We start from the raw sequence: 7,501 nt of genomic DNA, 5'->3' as shown, positions 1-7,501 counted from the left end.
TTATGTTATAACATATTTGATGTGAGAAAAATACATTTGAAAGAAAAGTATAGAATCTTGATTAGAGAATTTCAAATTCTAGTTAATTTCCTTCACAATATAGATTAATGTTAATTTGTATCTAGTCATAATAACATTTATAGACAGAACTTTTTAAGATTTATTTTTATTTATGTCAATGTGTGTGCCTATGTAAGTATGTCATGTGGGTGCAGTGCCCTTAGAGGCCAAAAGAAGATGTCAAGTCCATCAGGGCTGGAATTACAGGTGGCTATGAACCACCTGGTGTAGGTCTGGGAACAGAACCCAGGTCCTCTAGAAAGACAGTGAGTGCCCTGAACTGCTAAGCCATCCTTCTAGCCCACAGACTGAAATCTTTTACATGACCACACAAGCAATGTCAGAGAGGTCCATTGGACCATGCGTATTCTACCAGGATTTCTGGCTTAAAATTTAAAGCTAGTTTGTGTATATATTTAAATATATCATGCTAGGGTCCAGAGAGCACGTAAAAGAGGAAAGCTGAAGAAGAGCCCTGCAGCCGACTGTGAAGACAAGTGGCGTCTCCCTGGTTTTGTGTTCATCTTCATATTTAACATCTTGGTTCTCATACCAGAATTTGTATTATGTTTCCTTGTACATTTTAAAAATCTTTTAGACAGTTGATTCTGCTCTCTATAAAAATATGATAGCACAAACACCCCTGAGTATTTGTCTAAGACAGGATACGAAGCAGTTGAACTCTAGGTAATAGGAGAGAAAAGGAAGGGCTACCGTGGCTGTGAGAAAAGCAAGCATGTTGGTTACACCAGTTCTCGGAGACAGAGGGATGACCAAAATCAAACCTATGGAAACTTAAGCAGGAAGTGAAATGAACACACCTGTCCTTGTTTCTCCCCGGTGCTTATTATTAGTGCACCATCTGGGTAGGCGTGGGAGGGCAGGCTCTCCCACAGCTCATGCTGACGTGGGTGGGGCCACATTTTCTCTGTGACATTTGACCCCATAGAACGGTAACTGTTTGAAACTTCTCTTTTTACCAACCTGGCCCTTGGGCTAGAGAGAACGAGCAAGCAGGCTTCTATTGGGCACATGTTTTATTTGTGGTCACTGCCATTTTTAGGATGCTGATTGTTGGCTTACTCATCCCTGATAGATCAAAGAAACCATTCCATTCAAGTCGAGCTTGGGGAGACAGTTACCGAGTTGCTTACAGGAGCATGGGTGACCCCATGACAATTCCCTCTGTAGCATGAGTAACTGTCACAAAGACTGCTCTGATGAAAAGCCCCACCTCCAGTTGAGTGTAGAGAAGGGTGCTGTAGAATATTTGTTTAATTAGGTAAAGATATGTTACATTTGTTTATGTTTTGGAATATTGCTTTAACTATGTAAAGGTGTGTTACATTTGTTTATGCTGCATTTGTTTAACAATGTAAACAAATGTTTTTTACTTTGCCTGCCTAAAGCACCTGATTGGTCTAATAAAAAGCTGAATGGCCAATAGCTAGGCAGGAGAGGGATAGGCAGGGCTGGCAGGCAGAGAGAATAAGTAGGAGGAGGAATCTAGGTTCCAGAGCAGAGAGAACGAGGGACAAAGAGAGGGAGACGTTCTGAGGCCAGACAGACAGACACAGAGTGCGAGAAACAGAACAAAGAAAGGTAAAAAGCCCCAAGGCAAAACACAGCTGAAGAGAAATAGGTTAATTTAAGTTATAAGAGCTAGTGGGACAAGCATAAGATAAGGCCAAGCATTCATAACTAATAGTAAGTCACCATGTCATGGTTTGGGAGCTGGTTGGTGCCCCCCCACAAAAAACACCTGTTACAGGAGGGGCAGGCAGGAGGGTGTGGGGAAGAAAATCTCAGGTGACAGTCTGGTTAAGAATGGAATTAGCTCCCCTTTGGCAGCAAAGGCAGGGCTCATGGTGGGTCTTCAGCTGGTTTCATAGCACAAGTGACCCCTTCTCTAAATCACTTAACCCTCTGGTTGGGAAGAGGGACCAGTAGTGTTTGTGAATTTCTTAGTGCATCAGCCCTCAATGTGCTCCAAAGTGACCAATCCCAACAAAGAGATTGTCCCAGCCTCCATCTAACTCCTGCCGTGTGGTGCACGAAAGCCTGTCTGGCAGGGCAGCATACAGACATCCTTCCCGTGGTACCCCTCTGTTCTCTGGAGCTCTTGTCACTCTTTAATGTGCATCCTTCCCGTGGTACCCCTCTGTTCTCTGGAGCTCTTGTCACTCTTTAATGTGCATCCAATCTTTTCACTCCTAGTCCTCAGCTCCTTGTTCTTGTCTGTAAGACAATGAACTTGGAAGTGGTTTTGGTAGCTATTGATTTTCTGGGGTCTTAGTACCCTAAAGTAAGATCACTAAGAGCCAGGCAAAAACTGTTACATTCAAAGGACCACATCATACACACACAGACACAAGCATGCACACATACAGAGATACATGCACATATACATATATGCATACACACAGAGAGAGAGAGAGATACAGGCACACGTACACACAGATACACACAATGCTCTTACACACACATACATATACATACACACCACCCCTTTATAGAGAGAAATGTCACACTCAGAAACAAGCATCCCTGCAACATTGGGTTTCTCTAGAACCCAGTGTGGGAAATCTGAGGTGAAAACAAGTCCCATCGTTCCTCAGATCGGCAAGTCTCTCTTTCCTCTGCTCTCTCTCCACCTTTCACAGACTTGTTTTGTGCTCTGTCCAGGGATTTTAGCCCTACATGGGGGAGGAATAAGGCCCGGAAGTCTTGGGGTTTTTTTGTGCTCTCACTGCAGATGCTTCTGTTGTCTCTGTTTCATTTAGTCACTGTGAGGTTGACACTGCTCTGTCTGATGTTTCTTCAATGCTCGCTCAGCCATCTTCTATGTTGTCTGCCATTTATCATAACTGCTTCAGAAAAGACTTCAGGCTTGTACTCTTGACGCTGGACACAGGAGAGATTGTTGAGTGAGGGATGTACTTGTCCATAAAACAGTGACATAATTAAGAGGCTCTTAATTTTTCCAATGAGGACATTATTCTTCAGTCACAGTGAAGAATACACAGTGAAGAGTACTCAGGTCTAACCTAGTAGATTGTGCAAGGAATCCTTTTGTTCTAAACAACAGGGCACAGAACATCCAACTGAAGGTATTTTTAGTGCTTGGAAATGCCTTCTTTTTTCCTTAAATAAATGCCACCAGGGGCTGTAATAGGAAAGATGGTTACAGTCAATGACTAGATAGATTCCTCAGTTAGTGTATATGTTGTCACTATTTCCCAGGCCTCAGAGCATCTTCAAGAACCAGTGTATAAGTACAGAAGCCATTTTACATAGTCCTCATGCTGCAGCAGGTTAAAACTGCTCTTCAAAACTCTTTGAATTAATCCCATCCTCCTGACAGGAATCTGCAGCATATGAATGGCAATTCCTTGGGAGTCCTTCTCCGCCATTTTCAGAACATCACTGTGTGGCTGCAGGTGGGGCAGGATGGGCTAGGCCGGCCTGCAGATTCTTTAGGGGAGCAGCAATGCTGGATGCTTATTTTGTCAACTTGACACAAGCTAGAGTCATCTGGGAAGAGGGACATCATTTGAGGAACTGCCACCATCAGATTGGTCTGTGGGGCATTTTCTTAATTAGTGATTGATGTGGGAGAGCCCAGCCCACTTTGGGCAGTGCCATCCCCTGGGCAGGTGGTCCAAGGTTGTAGTAGAAAGCAGGCTGGATAAACCTCAGGGAGCAGACTAGTCAGCGGCATTCCCCCACGGCCTCTTCTTCAGTTGCTGCCTTGATTTCCTCCTGCCTTTAGCTCCTGCCTCAGCTTCCCTCAGTGATGGACTATAAAGTATAAGTCAGAATAAACCCCTCTCTCCCCAAGTGGTTTTTGGTCATGGCATGTTTGGTCATGTTTTTACCATAGAAATAGAAAAGCAACCCAGGACAGTAGCTGAGGGGAATAGATAGTTCTGCTGCTTCTGGGTCTGGTGAGGCAGAACGTTTATGAGGAAGAGCGTGAGTGGAACAGGATGGATCACCTGACAGGGAAGGACAGCGGGAAAGAGAGAATGTAGGGGGTAGGACTCATGAATAACCTTCAAATCCAAGCTCCCAGGGACCTCCCAAAGCTTCTACCAATAGGTTATCAAACTACAACTCAATCAATGGGCCAGTCAGGGCACTTGGGAGTCAATTATGTCCCCAGGTCCCACTTCTGAACACTGTGGCATTGCTGCGGAGGGACACTGTTTTTTTTTTTAATTTAATTTTTTAATTCATTTTACATATCAACCACAGATCCCTCTCTCATCCCTCCTCTCACTCCCCCAACTCTGCCTTCCCCTCCAACCCATCCCCCACCCCCTCCTCCAAATGGGTAAGTTCTTCCATGGGGGTACAACAAAGCCTGGTACATTCAGTTGAGGTAGGACCAAGCCCCTCCCCCCTGCATCAAGGGTGAGCAAGGCGTCCCACCATAGGTAAAGGACTCCAGAAAGCCAGCTCATGCACCAGGGTTAGATCCTGATCACACTGCCAGGGGCCCCTCAAACAGACCCAGCTACACAACTGTCTCCCGTATGCAGGGGGTCTAGTCCAGTCCCATGAAGGTTTCACATTGTTGGTCTAAAGTTCGTGAGTTCCTATGAGCTTGGTTCAGTTGTCTCTGAAGATTTCCCCATCATGATCTTGACTCCCCTTGCTCATATAGTCCCTCTTCTATCTCTTTGACTGGTTCCCAGGGCTCGGCCTGGTGCTTGGTTGTGGATTTCTGCATCTGCTTCCATCAGTTACTGGATGAAGGCTCTATGATGACAGTTAGGGTATTCACCAATATGATTACCAGGGTAGGCTAGTTCAGGCACACTCTCCACTGTTGCTAGTAGTCTAATCCGGTGTCCTCCTCGTAGCTTCTTTGAGAATTTCCCTAGCACTCGGTTTCTCCCTATCCCCATGATGTCTCCCTCTATCAAGTTATCTCTTTCATTGCACTCCTACTCTGTCCCTCCCGAAGCCTGACCATCCCATTCCCTCATGTTCTCATCCCCCCTCCCCTCCCCTCTACTCCCCCCCCCACCCAGTTTATTCATGGAGATCTCCTCTGTTTCCCCTTCCCAGGGTGATCCTTGGTCCTCTTAGGGTCCTCCTTGTTAGCTAGCTTCTCTGGAGCTGTGGGTTGTAGTCTGGTTACCTTTTGCTTTAGATCTAGTATCCACTTATGAGTACATACCTCGTTTGTCTTTCTGAGTCTGGGTTACTGAGGGACACTTTCAGTTCCAACCATAACAACAGCTATCTGCTGTATTGGGGCAGTGTGCTCTGCGCAGGCTGTGCTGTGACTTGGATGTGGTTCAGATATGTTCTGAAACAGTTTGTGTGTTGGGAACTTGGTCCTCAGTATGTTAATGTGCTATTGGTTGTTCTTTTACTCTTTAGCTCTTAGTTCTTTGGGGGGGGCCCACCACCCAGCTTCCAAATAAACACACACAGAGTCTTATTCTTTCTTATGACTGCCCAGCCTTAACTTGGCTTGTTTCTAGCCAGCTTTTCTTAAATTATCCCATCTATCTTTTGCCTCTGGGCTTTTATCTTTATCCTATATACCTTTACTTCTTATTCTGTTGCTGGCTGTGTAGCTGGGTGGCTGGCCCCTGGAGTCCTTCTTCTGTTGCTCCTAGATCTCCTCTTCCCAGATTTCTCCTCCTACTTATTCTCTCTGCCTGCCAGCCATGCCTATCCTTTTGTCTGCCTCGCTATTGGCCATTCAGCTCTTTATTAGACCAATCAGATGTTTTACACAAGCAAGGTAACACGGCTTCACAGAGTTAAACAAATGCAACATAAAAGAATGCAACACATCTTTGCATCATTAAACAAATGTAACACATCTTAAAATAATATTCTACAACATTGATGCTGACATGTGGAATGACATTTAAGAGGAGAGGCCTGGGTGAGAGCACAAGACTAACTTCTCTCCATGCTTTGGTTTCCTGACTGGTGATGTCATCTTCTCCTCTTGTATCATGTCTGTCTTGAATGCCATCTGTCTAGAGGTCCTCACCAGGACTCACCTGATTGACTCCATATCCCTGAACCTCTAGATCCATGAGCTCAATAAGTTACTGGTCTTTATAAAGGTAGCTGCCCATGGCATTGTGTAACAGTGATGGAAAACAGATCCTGTCTTCTCGTGTAGACCCTAAAAAGTGCAATGGACAGTGACAGAGAAGAACTACTGAGTTCAGGTTCACTGAGTTCACTTGCTTTGGTCTTGGCTCTAGTCTGCCTCAATAGCTTATCTTCCTATGAGATTTTTATTAATATTCAAAAGTTTCATCTGCCTAGGCAGTAGTGGTGCATGCCTTTAATTTCAGTACTCAGAAGACAGAGGCAGGTGGATCTCTATGAGTTTGAGGCCAACTTGGTCTACAGAGTGAGATCCAGGTTAGCCAGGGATACACAGAGAAACCCTGCCTGGAAAAACAACAAAAAAGTCTCATCTGCTCCCAAATACTCAATCAACGGATTGTCTACAGTATCTCCATTAGAGATTAGTTATCTAGGGCTAAGTGTAAAGTGGGTAGTATAGTGTTTGATATCCAGCAGCATCAGTGAGCAACAGAAAGAAACATACCAAATAAAATCTGGTATGTTTAGAATACAAGTTTAGCAGTCTCCTTTGAGGAAGATGAGGACCTGCAAGTCTCTGTTATCAGGAATTCAGAGAGATTTAAAAATGAGCTCCTGAGGTCTACAGCACATGCAACTGAGAGAGATCAACTTTATTTTCAAAGCTGATGCAGGAAAAGAATTTGTCAATGTGACATCTTCTGAGCTTAGATTTGAAATAAGCTATCTGTAGGCTAATATGCTAATCACCCCATAATTCCCATCAAATGAGCTCACAGTCTGAGCGTAATTGCTAAATGTGAGGGCTGAATTCCACACTGCTAACACTGTAGGAACTAAATAATAAATCAGCTTCACTGAAGAGGAATTGTAACCATGACACATGCAGCAACATGTTCTTAGGGTTTCTGCTCCTATTTCCTAATAGGGATGCCCCTTCCCCATCGTTTCTTGTTTCTTTCTCTCTTCCTCCCACATGAGAGATGAATGGCCATGCACAAAGTAAGATTCTGACTTCCGGGGAAGGACACAGGCAGGCAGCAGGAAGGGAAAAGGTGGGGTTGTGTTTCTGAGGATGAAGGCAATTGGGAATGAGGTCTCTCAGCAGAAAATTCCAAGTCCCCAACCACTATAACAACTCAGATCTGACCACAGTTCTAGTCCGGAGCCCCCAGTACAGGAACTGTTGGGAATGGGGAGCATGGGATCACTATTCCCTAGCTGGGAGGCCATGAAAACTATCCTTATAACTAAACGAGACTCATTCCTCTTCATTTCTTTTCAAATTCTGAACGAATACTAAAAGTGCCAGTGTGCGAGTCTAGAAATGCAGCCAAGAAAGTCACAGCTC

This window comes from Peromyscus californicus, unplaced genomic scaffold (assembly GCF_007827085.1).
Source record: "Peromyscus californicus insignis strain IS unplaced genomic scaffold, ASM782708v3 Scaffold_9__1_contigs__length_137607984, whole genome shotgun sequence".
In the NCBI taxonomy this organism is placed as follows: Eukaryota; Metazoa; Chordata; class Mammalia; order Rodentia; family Cricetidae; genus Peromyscus; species Peromyscus californicus.
The sequence above is the reverse complement of the archived record's forward strand: the minus strand, read 5'-3'. Positions refer to the sequence as shown.